General features: G+C 45.1%; 1 protein-coding gene across 1 annotated transcript in view; it reads left to right on the top strand.

Annotated features, from left to right (window-relative positions):
* LOC142590426 (hemicentin-1-like) overlaps nt 1–15,374 on the top strand; it is a 158,799-nt gene that overhangs the window by 49,762 nt on the left and 93,663 nt on the right. The window lies entirely within an intron of this gene.

Here is a 15,374-nt window from a genome sequence, read left to right as displayed (position 1 = left end):
ATTTTATTTTCGATGATGACGTTTCCGCATCAGTTAGTTTATAGTTGTTACGCTGGAAATAGCCGCGAAATGGCGTGAAGTAACGGCACACCATTTCGTCTTCTTTTTTACTATAACAACAATATTCAGGATATAGAGTATGCATATGCAGTATCCTGTCGTGTTCTTAGTATACAGTGAGGGTTCTTTTTTTAGTTTGCAGCAGATGTTGACTATATTCAGTTATCTCTATCTAAATCTTTATCTTTTTTAGCGCTTTTTTGTAGCTACAATTTTGGTATAACGAATTCTTCAGTATCCAAACAATCACTTCGTCGCAATCAACAAAAAATGCGGGCGACGCTTAGCTTTATTACATTAAAGGGTTTATACCAGTCATACGGGAGGCTGGCTTCAATTAGGCCTTGTAAACACCTTTTGTGTTAGAGCGTTTGTGTTAGTGAATGCGTTAGTGTGAATCATGTGCTTCGTTTTTGTTCTTATCGTACCAGCTTTCTTTCATCCCTCAGCACCTCATCTGGAGTAGTATGCCAGGTCTGACACTTGGCTAACCTCTCCAGATATATCATTTAACTTTCCCTTCCTCTCTCTTTGTACGTTGTTCCCAAACTACAGTTTTGAAAGTGTTCTCTGCCTTTGCCGGAGGCGTCATAACTGGGAGCGTCATAACGGTTGTTGAGCCCCGCCTCTTCGGTTCGTTTGTGTTGACCATTAGGCCCCGAGGTGGTCCCAGGGCTCCTTCTCCTCCGTCGCCAGCACCTGTATTGAGAGCACACTAACAAGGTTGCAGCACTCACGTTGTTTCGATGTGGTCTGTAGAAGCTCATTGCTGTAGGGGTTGGCGAATTTTCGCAGTTTCTAATATGAATCGAATATTAGATACTAACTAGTCGTATTCTTATTCGAAAAAAGAACTATTAGTTATTTTTGAATAATTAAAACTAACCAAATACTTGGTGACAAATGACTATTAAAGTCTGGCAGAAGGAGTACAGTCCGAAAGACTAGGGCACACACAAAAAAAATTTGCAACCATTCCACTCTGTGAAGATGGAATGGCAGCGAAAGCTGACGACAGTCAAAGCTCTCAAACAAAAAAGCAAAGTGCTTTCACTGCTATTCCACCTTCACAGGGTGGAATGGTTGCCCGGGCTCGCGCTTGTCATTTTCGTTCAGCATCGGGACAATGTTCTTCGTCGGTGGTCGTTACGCGCCGGTACCGTTTACATTCTCGTTGCTGTTTCCTCCGGCGCTCCTCGTACGCATGTTGTTCTTCGGGTGTACGAACTATACGTGTAGGCCCCGTCGATAACACAGCTGTTTTTACGCCGATGCCTCTCCTACTTATATATTGCGATAACCTTGACGTAAAGCTATTGTTCACGGCGAGCGTTCTGATCTGTTCCGCATTTTGACATCTGCGCCGCCGCACTGCACCCGTATGGGTTTGTTAGAAATCGCTAAGTCCGTTTCTGACGCCGGACGGCGGTCGACAGCGCCACAAGAAGTACTGGCCCGCCAAAAAGATTCGTCCCGACCTTATATGGTTCGGTCAGGGCCAGGCACCCTTCCCAGGACCTTCGCCCATACTGGGTGCAGCCCAACATGTCGACCTACCGAGCCACCCAGGGCCGGGTCGCTAGCCAGAGCTGTACGCACTGTTCCCATTTACGTTGGGTCATCGCCGGACCGAAGTCCTACCACTGAGCGTGACGGCTCACCCTACTACAGTCACCTCACTGGTCGTGTTGTGGGCAACCCATGTATTCGAGTTGGCGGGGGCGATAACTTCCGTAATGCCCCGCGTGAAAGGCACCTCTGCCGGGCGCCGTAGCGTCCTCGAGCTTGGTGATGCCCTTGTACACCAGACCTCTTGCTGGGCAGAAATCTCTCCCCTTATATTTATAATGGGTGGGTTGACCGCCGACCCTTTCCTCTGAGGACCTACCGAATCAATGACAGGAGGCCAGAGTCCTGACAATAAGAAGCTCCCGATAGTCACCTTACGGTATTACTACCAATCACAAAGGCTTGGTTTCACTTTCTCGCCCTCCTAGGCACTTTACAGTCTTGCCCGTGGCGGCCACGGAAAGTGAAGGGGGGGGGGCTCCGAGGTTCGACACAGGCAGCGCTTCCTTGATCCTAATCACCGGCTTGGATTAAACGAGAGCGCCCGTTCTCGCAGCGAAGTCACCTGTCACTTGTGTGAATCTCCTGCCCCTCGGTGAGGCACACACATGCAACCCTTCTCGATTTCACTCACGCAACTTCGAATATGCTGGATTACAGGGACTCGCAAGGTCCCCCAGCTTTAGATGGCAAGCTTGTCATGACACCTGGGATCTAGACGTACCTCGCCTCTCATCCCTAACCTACCTTTCGGATGGTTGTGTCGGCCTCTATGGTTGGATTACAAGGAGGCGCAACCATCCCCGGCCTTAGGCACCAGCTCTAGCATTGTGCTACTATCTGCCATTGAACGACGTGCACGGCCTCCTATAAGCTGGATTACAGAGGGTCGCCACACCCTCCGGCTTCAGCTGCCAAGACGCAAGTGTTCCTCCAGACTAGGCCACATGGTTTATGCACACACCGTGATGCCCCATCCATTTGGACGGGGGGAAATCCACCTGTGACTGGACCAACCACCCGAGCTGCGCTTGGATTACAGGACGACGCTGGACGTCCCACCCGTAGCATGGAACTACCAGCCACAGCGCCACCTGAAGAGTTGAATTAATGTTGATAGTTTTAATCCCCACTTAGACAACGGTGCTGGCAATCATCCAGGTGGTATTAGTATCGAAGAGAGTTGAACTGCACAATAGTAATGCGATAGCGTTAAAGTATAAACACCATGGAAGCGACCTTGAGCGCGACAGCGACAAGCGACGAAATGGAGATGGCTGTCGCGTTCGATCGTCCCCAGAAGTCAAACTCCAAGCGAGCGACCGCTTCGCGCGACGGCTCTCCAGTGTTGCCGGTATTAGGGATCGAGTTAGCGCCAAACCTGGCGAGGCACTTGCTATAATTATTTAAGTTGATTTGTTTGGCTGTACAAAGCAACATAAAGTATTTCTGAAGGGTCTTGCAGTAAGTTTCTTTTCGTTTACATATCAAAATTCGATAGTTCGCTCGTTCCGCTCGTTCCGTTTGTGTACTGAGAAGCGCGCACGTGAGGAACCCGGTAGTACGTCACTAATGTACATCCCGTTCCGGCTGCCTACTATTGGCTAGTCGCTCATAGCACTTCCGGGCGACGAGCGACGAATTCTAGATTTGCAGAACCGAGCGATCGCGCGACAAGACCGAGCGACCTGTTCGCGAGATGGCCCAATCCGTCGCTCGGAGCCGTTGCTCGTCGCTGTCGCGCACGAAATTGCGCTCATGGGGTTCTGTCTTAAGGGAGCCCTGTCACAGAAACTCCGGCGTCGATTTCCGGCGCACGGCGTCCAGCGTCGGACGTCGCTTCGGCAAAAAGAATCTCGGACCATGCATACCCAACCACGCAGGTCCTCCACGTGGCGCAAGGAAGTTACCGAATTATTTGAATTTCTCAAGGTAAAATACGCAGACAAGTCGTAAAGTACGACTTACACACAACCTACAGATATGAGAGCATCGGACTGTAATTTGAATATACGAGAAAACATAATTCTGTTACGCGGAAACGAGATAGCGTTTTCCAGCTGCCGCTCGAGGTCTGTCAGTAGGAATCGCACGGACCCCTCGGTTCCTTGCACACCATCAAAAAAGAACGACAAAGCTCGCCTTCGTGCATAGCGTTCGCCGCCGGTGCTTCCCGGTAAAGATTACGGTTACATAAGCTGCAGTTACCGGGAAGTGTGTGAAGCATTCGGGAATCATTGAATGCTATCGCGTACCATTCTTAATGGTGAAGCTTACGCGCCTTCCAACTTTTTTAAGCAGAGATTCGCTGGCAAGATTCGCGCAATGTGAAAACGTGTACATAAGTCTCTGTGAATGCAGGTACGAAGGTGTGTGTTGACAAATTTCTGAGGGGGCTGTATACCTTTACTTTCAGTGCGGCTTGAAAAAAAAAAGAATGTAATGCCACTAGGGAACACACAAAATCGATTTTCTATCTCGCGCCCGGCTGTCATGAAGTACAAAGTAAACCCCTGTGTCTAACAAATTCAAGCATTATACATCAGAATAGGAAGTCAGGAGAACACTATACGATAGACATTCCGAAAGTAAGCTTTATCATTTATTTTCACACGGAAACTTCATTGCCAATGAGATACACCATGGCATCATGGCAGTGTTTTTTCCACGTAGTCGCCACTGAAACATTTGTCGTAGCCTGCAATCAGTTTGAAGAAACCACTCAGGTAAAACCCGGTGCCCTGCGATGCAAGGAATTGTCGCACAGCCTGCTCCACATCAGCTTTGTTTTGGAAGTGACGTTCCGAGAGTGCGGCTTTCAATGCAGGGAACAGGTGCGCATTCATACCGGATAACAGCACGCACTTCCACTCGAGACTACGCGGTCAGCACAAGTCTGTCTGCCATTGTGATTTGTACTCGAATAACCTCGGGCACCGCCGGTCTGCTGCTACTCTCTCTACTTCGGCGCTCTGCGCATGCGTCGTTCGACCTCCGCTGGCGGTCTTTCCGAGTTAAACCAGCAACTGGCGTGGACTCTTGTGGCGACAATTTCACCTGCTGTACCATCTTCTCTTCAAAAAAATGACGAAACTTACTTTTGGAACGTCCCTCGTATATATACCATTACAACTGGCTCGCACTCTTTCCCAACCATCACTGTGATCTGTTAAAAAAAAACAAATTATGGACGTAGCACTAGCACAAACACCGATTATGCATATCGAATCCCGTTTTTTTATTCACTACAGCTGGAAAATACGCAAAAAAAAGAGAGATTGGCGCTGGAATGACGTATGGCAGCCATGACAACACCATGCTCCAGGAACCGACACTGCCTAAAAACACAGCCTTCGAGTTTGCCTAGATATCTTTGTTGTAGCAGTAATGATCTTTGGGTTTTCTAAAACCAGAGTTCTCTAATTTTGTGTCTTGACATGCTCCTCAGGACTCGGAAGTCCTAAAGACAAAAATAGCGCAAATATAGCCATGTGGCCAAATCGAAATTTTCTACGCCAACCCGCATAAATAGTAGCCCGATTTGGCTAATAATAGCCCCATCTGGCAACCCTGGTTCTCACAAACTTTTGATGTGAAAGGTGCATTGACATTTCTAAAGTCGTGCTTTAGGTTTTCGATTCCGGAACCTTGTGGATTTAATGTTCTTATAAACATTTGACATCAAAGTTGCATTGACATTTCTAAAGTAGTAAATCGGACCATACAACGAGATAGGCGAAATCAACACACTATCAGACAAGTTGACAAAGCACGAAACAAGGACCGATGGAACGAAGAGTTGTGGTGGGTGATTTGTGGCGTCATGTCACAGAAAAGAATATCAACATTTTTTTTTCACTTGCGCCAAAGCATCCATATCGAGAAAATGAAGCGAGCAAAGTTAACTATGTGCTTATGTATTTTTTCCTACTTTGACATTTATTCGCGAGGACTCATTCAGCCTCTCCAATTTTCTTGTGTTCGCTACCCGCGGGCTGCCAAAGCCAGCCAGAGCGCATGCGTTTTTCTCCTGTTGGCCCGACCGCCGCGTGGCGCGCTTTGGCCCTGGCCGAGTGGATTTTGGCCTCAGAGTTTTGGACGCTCTCTGGCCAGCAGACGAGAAAAAGAAGCGATGATCGCTCGCGGCCATCACTGTGGGTACTCGACGAATTGCAACGCCTTCGCTTGAGGGTATCACCGTCACTTCGATGTTATTGCAACTGCTCCGGAAAGTCTTCTGCCTCGCGGGTGTAGGATACCGAGTAGTATTAGTATGGTTATCTGTGGCCCAAGCGTCTCACCTTTTCGTCGATATTGATTAGATAGCCACATTAAGTGCCCAAAGTTGGCATTCAATTCTGGCCAAGGTGCTTTCCTTTGCGTTCTTTCATTTCGGTGCCTCCGCCCCACAAAAGAAAAGAAAAGACGTTGTGGCGCAGCAAATTGTTGATTGGTGAAAGTTCGTTTTAACACTGCATGTTTTTGTAACATGTACGTAACAAAATCGACCACTAAAGTATTGGTGTAAATGTGCTTGTGAGCCGATGCCTTTGTTCGCGCACTGACGGAAAGGTTTAGACAGCCGGAGATGAATTCTGTTAAGGTAAACGTGAGTTCGTCGTTTTCACTCCAGCGTGCATGGGATATCGTTTTTTTTTTTCGTTGTGACATTTCTCAGGTCACAAATTTGTCGCGCACACCACTGTATGCGTTATCGCGGAAACTTCGGACCATGTGCTCGTGGCGTACTATGTGATAATGGAGGTAGAGTATACTCCACTTTAAAATAATTAATTCCTGAGCGATATGAGCTACAACTTCACATAATAGGCACGACTAGTGCTGCAATCGTTTCTTGCACATTGCGGCTTATTTTGTTGCTATTTATGATTAAATTATGTTATCTGCTAGTCTCGTAGCGCTAAGTGTTAGACGTTCCGTATTAATTTATTTCATTGCGTAATTTCCGGCAGAGCAGTCAACGGCAAAAGTTTCGATTGTGCATATCGCCAAATCTGGATCAAGTTGAATGACACTCGTTATGCGTTAGATCTTTTTGAGATATCCTGATCACTCACTTTTGTTCGTGTTGTTCTAAAGAGAAATCGAGTTACCGATGTTAGAGGATAAATTAGACTAAATATCGCCATAACGTGAATTTCTATTGAACAATTAGCTTTAAGGAGGCTAATGTATGAATCCACAAGGTCATTTGAAAGCGTGAGAACGATGTTTGGGCAAATCATTGCATTGTTTGCCATTCCAATACTGGATGAACAGCCACATACTGGTGGCACGTGCAGACACTATAGTGCCAGATTTTCCCCTCGTATTTTCAGTACAACACTCTAGGAGTGGCCGGTCATTAGAAAATTATGAATAACGAGCCCAATCTAATTTTATTCGATTCGGTGCTGGAATCCAAGAGTTAATATTCAACGCATCAAATATTTATCGAATAGTTTTCAAATAATTGGGAAAAACTAAAACATAAGTGGCTCGTTTTTGTCGTTTACAGCCTTGGCGAACAGTGGTCTAACGCATAAGCCGAGCTTTAATAACACTTCCTGTACAGTGCTGATGTCGGTGCAATATTCCTGCTTATTGCTCTTGCGATATCGATGCTCACCTGCCACCAAACAGACATTATTATAAGAACGTTAGGAAATTGGTTTATGTGTCGTATTCTGTCAGCGGAGCTTTCTGTTGACCACACTCTCCGCAGTACAGTACTCTCGTTCTGCTCGTAAAGCTGAGATTTTGTTAAACATTCGAATTTTTCCCGCATTCAAAAGATAGTGACAAAACAGCACTTTGAATACTGTTGTCACTTTTATATAGGATCTCATTTTAGGGCATAGCGTTCTAACATTCCTTTTTTGTTGATTGAAATTTCACAGCGTTTCAAGTAAAACGTTGCGCAACTCGAGTAATAGTGCAATGAAAGAAGTTGTCTCACTATTCGAAGACTATTTCAATTCGCATTCGTATTCCCGATTCGGTATCATCATTATTCTATTCGTATTCGATTTGTTTTCACAAGTTATAATTCATACACCACAACGTTAAGCACATCTTGTACGGTGGAAAGAGCTAGTATGAACTATTTTCCACGGGTTACATTCGTGACAGTCGCGTTGAATTAAAATGGGCGCGTTGATTGAGACGCCAACACCATCTGGAAAGCCTTCCGCTTATTTATTACGGAAGCTCTTGTCTGAAATAATGAATCATGGTGTGTGCATCAAAGCAAGTAGTTTGCCTAATGAACGTGTCGATCATTGGTGCATGTCACATGATCCTTATAATGTTTCATAATTAGGCCGTGTCTTTGCAGAGGGATCGACGTTTGACTTCCGAATGAATGCAGACAGAGTCGGTATTCGCGTGGCTGATTTTCAAGGCAAGAATAAACGTTTACGCTGTGCGCCACTTGTGACAAAAAAAATGTTCAGTTTAGCACTCTGGCTGTGAGCTTAAGACCATCTCTCAATAAATGATGTGTCACTTATTTGCTTCTTTTATTCCAGAACTGCATTTCTAGAGAACATTTTTGAAGGCAAGTTTTCTGCCTTAGTCGTCATTGCGAATACGACTCCAGGTACATTGTCTTACGTGTTCCATAAAAATGTGCAAAAGTGTTTAATTTCAAGCTGGATGCTTTGAGATAATTCAATTTTACCGGTAGACTGTAATCATGAGATTCTACTATAATTGAAAACAACTAATCGAATTCTTCAATAATTATTTGTGGCAGATTGTAATCGGTGCATTTTAGCAGTACTGACATGGGGGTAGAAATATTTTAACAAAGAAACTACAGAAGAAGCTAAGGGCCATGCAAGAGCAACGGAACGAAGAGTGATAGCCGTAGCTTTAATAGACGGGAACAGAGCAGTGTGGATGAGAGAGCATACGGGGATAGCCGATATTCTAGTTGAAATTAAGACAAAAAATGGAGCTGGAGCCCTATAACGTAAAACTATTCCAATATGTTTTTATTCCAATCTCCTGACGTGAAATTTGCGTAACCGCTGACGCAAGCATCGGGCAGTCACCCGCAGGGTTGTTTGAACAGACGAATCAAACGCTCTCCTCGTTCATAGGAGGTCATTCTTGTTTTCTTCAAAATCGAATAACATAACCTACACTGAGCGGCTTGTCTTATCTAATTGGCTGACAAGGGGCGAGGAGCCCGCTCAAGTGGAGAGGGATTCAATGGGGCCGAGCCAATGCACTGAAAATTGATAACCTGATGAAGAGGGTGGTGCCGACGTCGGCGATTGGTCCGCCTTCCCTGACCTTAGCTTGCGGTTGCTCGTCGACAATCGCGGCGGCATGCAGCGGAAGCTTAAGAATGATGCTAAAACGGATCCTCAGCAAAGAAAAGTTGGCCGAACGAGGTCGCAAACGGGCCGAAAGTGCCCGAAAACGTTACACGGACATGCAAAAAGTTTTATTACACGCAAATAAACCCATGGTCTCTGGCAGGTGCGAGCAGCGAGTGCCTGAGCTATCGACGGTAGCCATCTTTTGTTCCTTTTGGAACGGGGCAGCTTGCGGCTATTAAGAAGAAAATTCAGTTTTGTTCGGCATATTAATGCATCTTTAATGCGGGCACGTCACTTTGACGCAGGGAGTTTTTGCGGTTTTATGACGTCGCGTGAGAGACAGGTTAAGTGAGTGCAGCCCAAAAACTTTTAACCAATAACCGAGGGCTAATGGCAAAAAGGCGTCAAAACCGAAATAACTATTTTCTCTTTTGTTCGGTAAAATCATGCATAATCAGTTTGTACACGTCATATCAGATGGGGACCTATCGCGGTTTCTTGACGTCGCGTGACAGACAGAGGAACTGGAGATGGTCCAAAAATGTTTTTGACCAATCGCGGAGGGCTGATTGCAGAATTGGAATAGAAAAGTTTGGAATAGTCTTACGTTATAGCGCGCCTGCGCAGGCTGCGTAATACGTGAAGAACATAACTGGTGGCCTGTTACTAAATGAATGGCAAGGGAATGAATTTAAGAAATTGACAGGCATAGGATGGCATTAGATGACGCCGCAAGACAGGAGTCATTCTAGATCATTGTGATAAGCATTCACGCGGCAGTGTGCATTTAATATGCTGCTGTCGATAATGATAATACTGATGACGACGATGATGATGAACCTCTACAACATCCGAGAATGTCTTGCTGTTTACGCAGTCAGCCCCTGCACAACCGTGTGATATGAATAGTCATCAATTAGTTGCACCTGAAAATTTGATTCGATGCAAAAGAACGGTAACTTTGCCGAATGCCAAATCAGTGCGAAGGACTTCACGTAATAGCAAGATTTGCTAACATGTAGAAACATGTAAACATTTCTTTCCTGTAAGTCACGTACTTAATTCAGAGAACACGTTATTCATTGTTTCAGTGACGACACAGAATAAATATTTGAGTAAAAGCTTGTGCTAGATCTACCTTGCGTCTTTCCCCAACTGTCGTAGTGGCTCAGAAACGAGTGCGATTCCAGTTCAGGCATTTCTTCAGCTGTGACACTTTTGCTTAGCCGTGCTTTCGACTACGCAGTGTAGGACTAAATGTCGCAGGGAAAGGGCCTCATTTCAACACTCCGTTGCTCGCTTTTAGCTCATCCTTATGTTGTTTGCTCTGTTATCTGACCATCAGAGCTTTACGCCACTTGTAATAGTGCCTGTTTTGCCTATACCGTCCATTATTTTTCGGGCGTATATTCTGGCGAAAAATTTCGAAGGAAGGCACATTTGTTTGATAGTTCTATGTTTCGTTGTAAAATAGTGTCGCGGTGGCTAACCGACGATTCAGTACTAGACTGAAGAAGGGTTATTGACTATGGAATCCGGATATCATCGCGAGAAAGCATACATTTCATACATATTCAAACTTCAGCATTCAGGTACTCTGTCGCAGCATACTCATCAAGTAGTGCGAATGTGACTTCTTTCATTTGCAAAGTGCATACTTCCTAACTGCTTGGAAGGCATAGCTGATATGTCATATGGGCCTCTATTTCATGTCAGCTGGTTTTTGTGAAATGTGCACTCCCAATTCCACGTCGGGAAACATTATTCGACGTAGTACAGACGAAGCGGCAATGTCGCGCCAGTGTCGCGATCGATGGCGTTCGAGACGGAGTTGACGTCACATTCAATACCAAGTCCATGCTGTTATCGCAACTGCCACTTCGCTAATGTCGGTTTCGAATATGAACTGGTGCGCTTGGAAATGCTCGAACTATGCTCTTGCAGGGCTGGTGCCATCGTGTGCCGGTACCAAAGGCGCTGCCGCGAACTTGGCGAAGAGCTTGCTTGGAGCAGCTCCCAGTGCTCACTCTGAGGAGCCGTCGCATGTCACCTGCTAGTAGCTTCACTTGCCCAAAATTAGGATGGTGTTAGGAAATACAGGGCACTTGCAATATCGGGATTGTTCATGACAATAAAATCAAATTGGCGCTGACTGGTCGCCGAGCCTCTTGATGAAAGTGGGCTCTGCGTCCGGTCTCCATCTCCTTCTCACGTGTAGCCACTACATGGCACACGCCACTGGACTCAGTTCTTTGCTTGAACTATGGCTTATTATATGGAGAGCGTCGCATGGTGGTGCTGACTCAAGCAAAGTGTTGGAAATTCCTACACATCCTTTGTGACCATACCTTTGGACTATCCAGTGTGCTCCTAATTCTTTCCTTAAAAGTCATTAGAATTCCATGCGAAAATCAATATCTGTTCCAGCATTGGGATCTGTTGCAGCATTGGCTTCACAGCAGGCGCTTATTTGGGAATATACGCAACGTTTTTCTTGTGCAATGCAAAGCAGATTTTTTTTGTGTGTGGCCTCACGGGTCAAGTTCGTGTGTTTCAGCATTATTTCCACAACAGGCACTCAACGCGCGAATACACATAAGGTTAGCGTGGTGAAACTGTACGAATGTTATTCCAGTGCCTTACGACTGCCATGAAGCGTCGTTGCATAATTAGACTTTACTAAATTGACCAAGCTTAGCATAGCATGGTTTGTATAGGTAACTAATGTAAGGGCTTTTAAATTATTTGTAGTTACAATATGGCGACGATATAATCATTACAACGGACGTTCGACCTCTGGCCGCTCCGTGCAAGAAATTTCCCCGCCATCAACCGAGCTGTGACAATGCTTACGCTCCTGTTTGTTTGATTTGGGCTCAAAATGAACATCAAAGCATTTCCGAAGTTCAAATGGTCTAACGAACCTTAGCCGGCCACCAGTCTAACTTAGAGCCAAAAATGTTTCGTTCGGCCGTAGATTAGACCTATCAAAACAGTTGAGTTCGTGAACGGCGCACTAGGGCTCAAGAATAAATTCCTACGAAAAAAAATTACCCTAAATTTAAGTTATGACCAAGGTGGCTTCAAGTAAAACGTTTCCTTCGTACGGTGTCTGTTCAATGCTCAAGAAGGAGCGAGTGTCGACAGCACTTTTCTCCGCTGTAAAGACGTATTATTGTACTTTTTAGTTGAGTATGAAGATTCACCTGCCTCTTGTCAATGAGCGGGATGCAAATACCAGCGTAGGCAGTGGTGGTTACTTTTCACAAGGTAAAATATCCAGCAACTGACGTGTTCAGGCGTGCTGTTGTGGTAAGGTACTCAGTTTGTGATTTAGTGCTCAGACTTTCATGTCTTAGTAGTGGTATGTCTCCAACCATTTTTGGTCTAATTCTTCTAAGTGCCTTTCTGCATATCTTTCATTTAAAATTTCTTTACAGAATTTTGGTGAATTCTCTTTTAAAACACATTATCCGCACAAAAGAAAATTCATCAACCATACTAAAAAGAAACATTTGTTTACAAATTGCAAACATGTTCGAAACACAATAGCAACTTGCACATCACATGCCATCAACAACAACAAAAAGAGAAACTGACAAATTTCCTTCGGAAAAACATAACTTACTCAGAAACCAGGCATTAAACACTCCAAAAATATTTCAGGACTAATGTGAAAGAGTGCTTACAAGTCATCAGGCGCACGGAATACATTTTCATAACGGACGGAAGCACAAAAGTGTCGTCACTGTCGATGTGATGCTGAGCATGCATCTGTGCAAAGAGAGGAAGCAGTAATCGTACAATGATGCTGAAATGTGCTAGCTTTAACGGTAAACGAATTTCACCCAAGCTTTTTATTTTCTCAACGTGGCCACTGAGAAGTTGCATGTGGTGAGCAAGACACACGTGTAAATTTGTAATACACCTGCAAAAATGTGATGGGTGGTAATTGAGCTACTGCTCGGCTGTAGATATCTCTTCGAAACTTGTTCTTATGGGTGTGATTGCAATCGGCCCAATTCCATTGATAATTTAATTTCGCTCCTGCAATAGTGTATCTCATACGACATTTTATTTCTCATTTATGCCAGTTGTGTTGCGTTCATATTTTTTGAAGCTGCCATCTTATATGATGTTCATTATTCTCCATAGGATTATTCAATGACGTCCTTAAAGTAATAGAGATTAGGGAAACTCAGCCACCAGTACTTTAGGGAATTCCTTCTATTCGAATTTATCAACGATTCAGAAATATAACGCCCTGAAATGGAGCAAGATCTGTCCGTGTGGCGGATGGTCAGCGCAGTGGATTTTGTTTTAAATTGGTTGTCTTAGCAGCTTTGGCAGCAGGCGCATTATGCTGTAAAAAGAAACCATGATGATTATGCTTCACGCAAGCTTTCCCCCTCAAGCATCGACACTAATTCACAGACGGGTACTGCAGTTATGTCTACACTGCGTCATATTAAAAAATTTTGATCATTATTTGTATGCCTTCCTCAACAAAAAAAAAGAGGTTTGGTGGGGGGGGGCGGAGGCTGAGGGGAGCCCCTTCTTTTTAAAGTTGCAGTCCTTTATCGTCCTCATCCAGACTCATGGGTGGCACATGTGCTCGCTGCCATATTCGCCTTAATGCTTAAGAGCAAGGTAACTCCGCACGTGCCTGCGCTATTGGTCTGAGTGCGGTTATCGTGTATCTTTTCGCGGAATTGAGCCCGAAAGTGGCGCAAGGCCCCCACATACTTGCTATAAATCAAGATAGATGCAAGCAGTGCAAAACAACTGAAAGTGGGAAGTGAACAGGGGGAAGAAACCGAGAGCCTCAGAAGACCTTATAATATTTCTTTCAAGCCTAGTTCATATGTTCAATTTAGATCTGTTAATCCGACTTACATTGTGGGTGTAAATGTGCTTTCGATGAAACGTTCATTTAAACGTATGGATTCTTGTCAATCTGCTTTGCCAGAGTACCGAAATATATGGCGATTAGCGCTTGTGTAGCCCTTATGAGACGTTTCGCCTCATGGTTTCTTCCATTAAAAGAAATCTTCCCTTCCTAAAGGGACACTAAAGGTTACCAGAAAGTCAAGTTAAAGCGATAAAGCAATGCTCTAGAATGTCTAAGGCGTCAATATAATTGCGAACAGAGCTTTAGTAACCGAGAAATTGAGGTAAATGCATGACATGATTTGAGACCCCCCCCGCGACATTCCGGTACTAGCCCGATGGCGAAAGCACTCCTCATCATAATTTGTCACTAGTACTCAACTACTCGTATTAAAAAGATAATTCTTTAGATTATAAGACGGAAGAAAATGCCACTTGTCTACTTCTATTCGATTCTCAGAAAAAAAAATAACATTTTGACGTTACCCTTGAGTAGTATGGATGATCGAAAGGTTTCGTTTTCGCTCGACTCTGCGCGCTCGACTTTGCGCCGCGCCCGCTTTGGAGTTTCAGTTGTTTATTTATCGCGTCGTGCTGCGGTGGTCCGGCTGGCTCGTGAAACTTGCATTTGGAACAAGCAGCGAGAATGCCGCGTCCATGTGATGTCGTGGGATGCGCGAACGGTCCGCGGAACTTGGCCAAGGGCAGTTTCAGCGGCGAATCCAACGTTACTTATCACTGTGTGCCAACGAGTGAACCTCTCCCTCCGAAGTGGTTAAGTGCCGTACCTCTGTCACAGCGCGCTGGCAAAGAGCCGAAAAATCACGTAGTGTGCTCGCTGCACTTTCGTCCAGAAGATTACGAGTTCAATGCCGACTTACTGAAGTCGCGTGAAGTGCCTTTCAAAACAGGCCATCTTCGTAGTAGTACGCAACGACGCCGGCAGCGCGAGCCCTCAACACCAGGTCACGTTCATCAGTGCTTAAATCGCTGAACTCGAGCCCAGCATCGCGAGCTAATGTGTCGTTGTCAGGGCCATCCATTGCAACGAGCGTCGAAGTTGGCGTCATAAAATAAAGAACCAGCTTATCGTGGTGCGCTTTCCTTTCCGCGAGCCACCATAGTTTTGCTTTCGCGCTGCTGTCGGCTCTGTCTTGGCTCTCTCTCTGGCCGCGCGTTTGCGTTTTGTGCAGAAAGCCGTAGCGCCGTCTGCGGGGGCCGTTTTACTCAGAGTAGAGGCACTCAAATCCCTACCTTGAATGGCAATCAGTATACGCAGTGATGCTACTCATTAGAATTGAATAAGTTTATGTTGATATTTCCTACTAAAAGGATGTTTTTTTCGCTAGAGATGAACTGTTCAGGACGGTCTCAACAGCTGATAAGAATTTGGCAAGTAATGACGAAGGAGTGCGACGAGATGCTAGCAAGAATTATATTCTTTCGGTTATGTGTGAAGTAAAGCTGCTCGATTTCGGCTTAAACCAATTCGAAATATGAAATGTGAATGGAAAGATCTAGTCT

This window comes from Dermacentor variabilis, chromosome 1 (assembly GCF_050947875.1).
Source record: "Dermacentor variabilis isolate Ectoservices chromosome 1, ASM5094787v1, whole genome shotgun sequence".
NCBI lineage: Eukaryota > Metazoa > Arthropoda > Arachnida > Ixodida > Ixodidae > Dermacentor > Dermacentor variabilis.
This window is presented reverse-complemented; position numbering and strand designations above follow the sequence as displayed.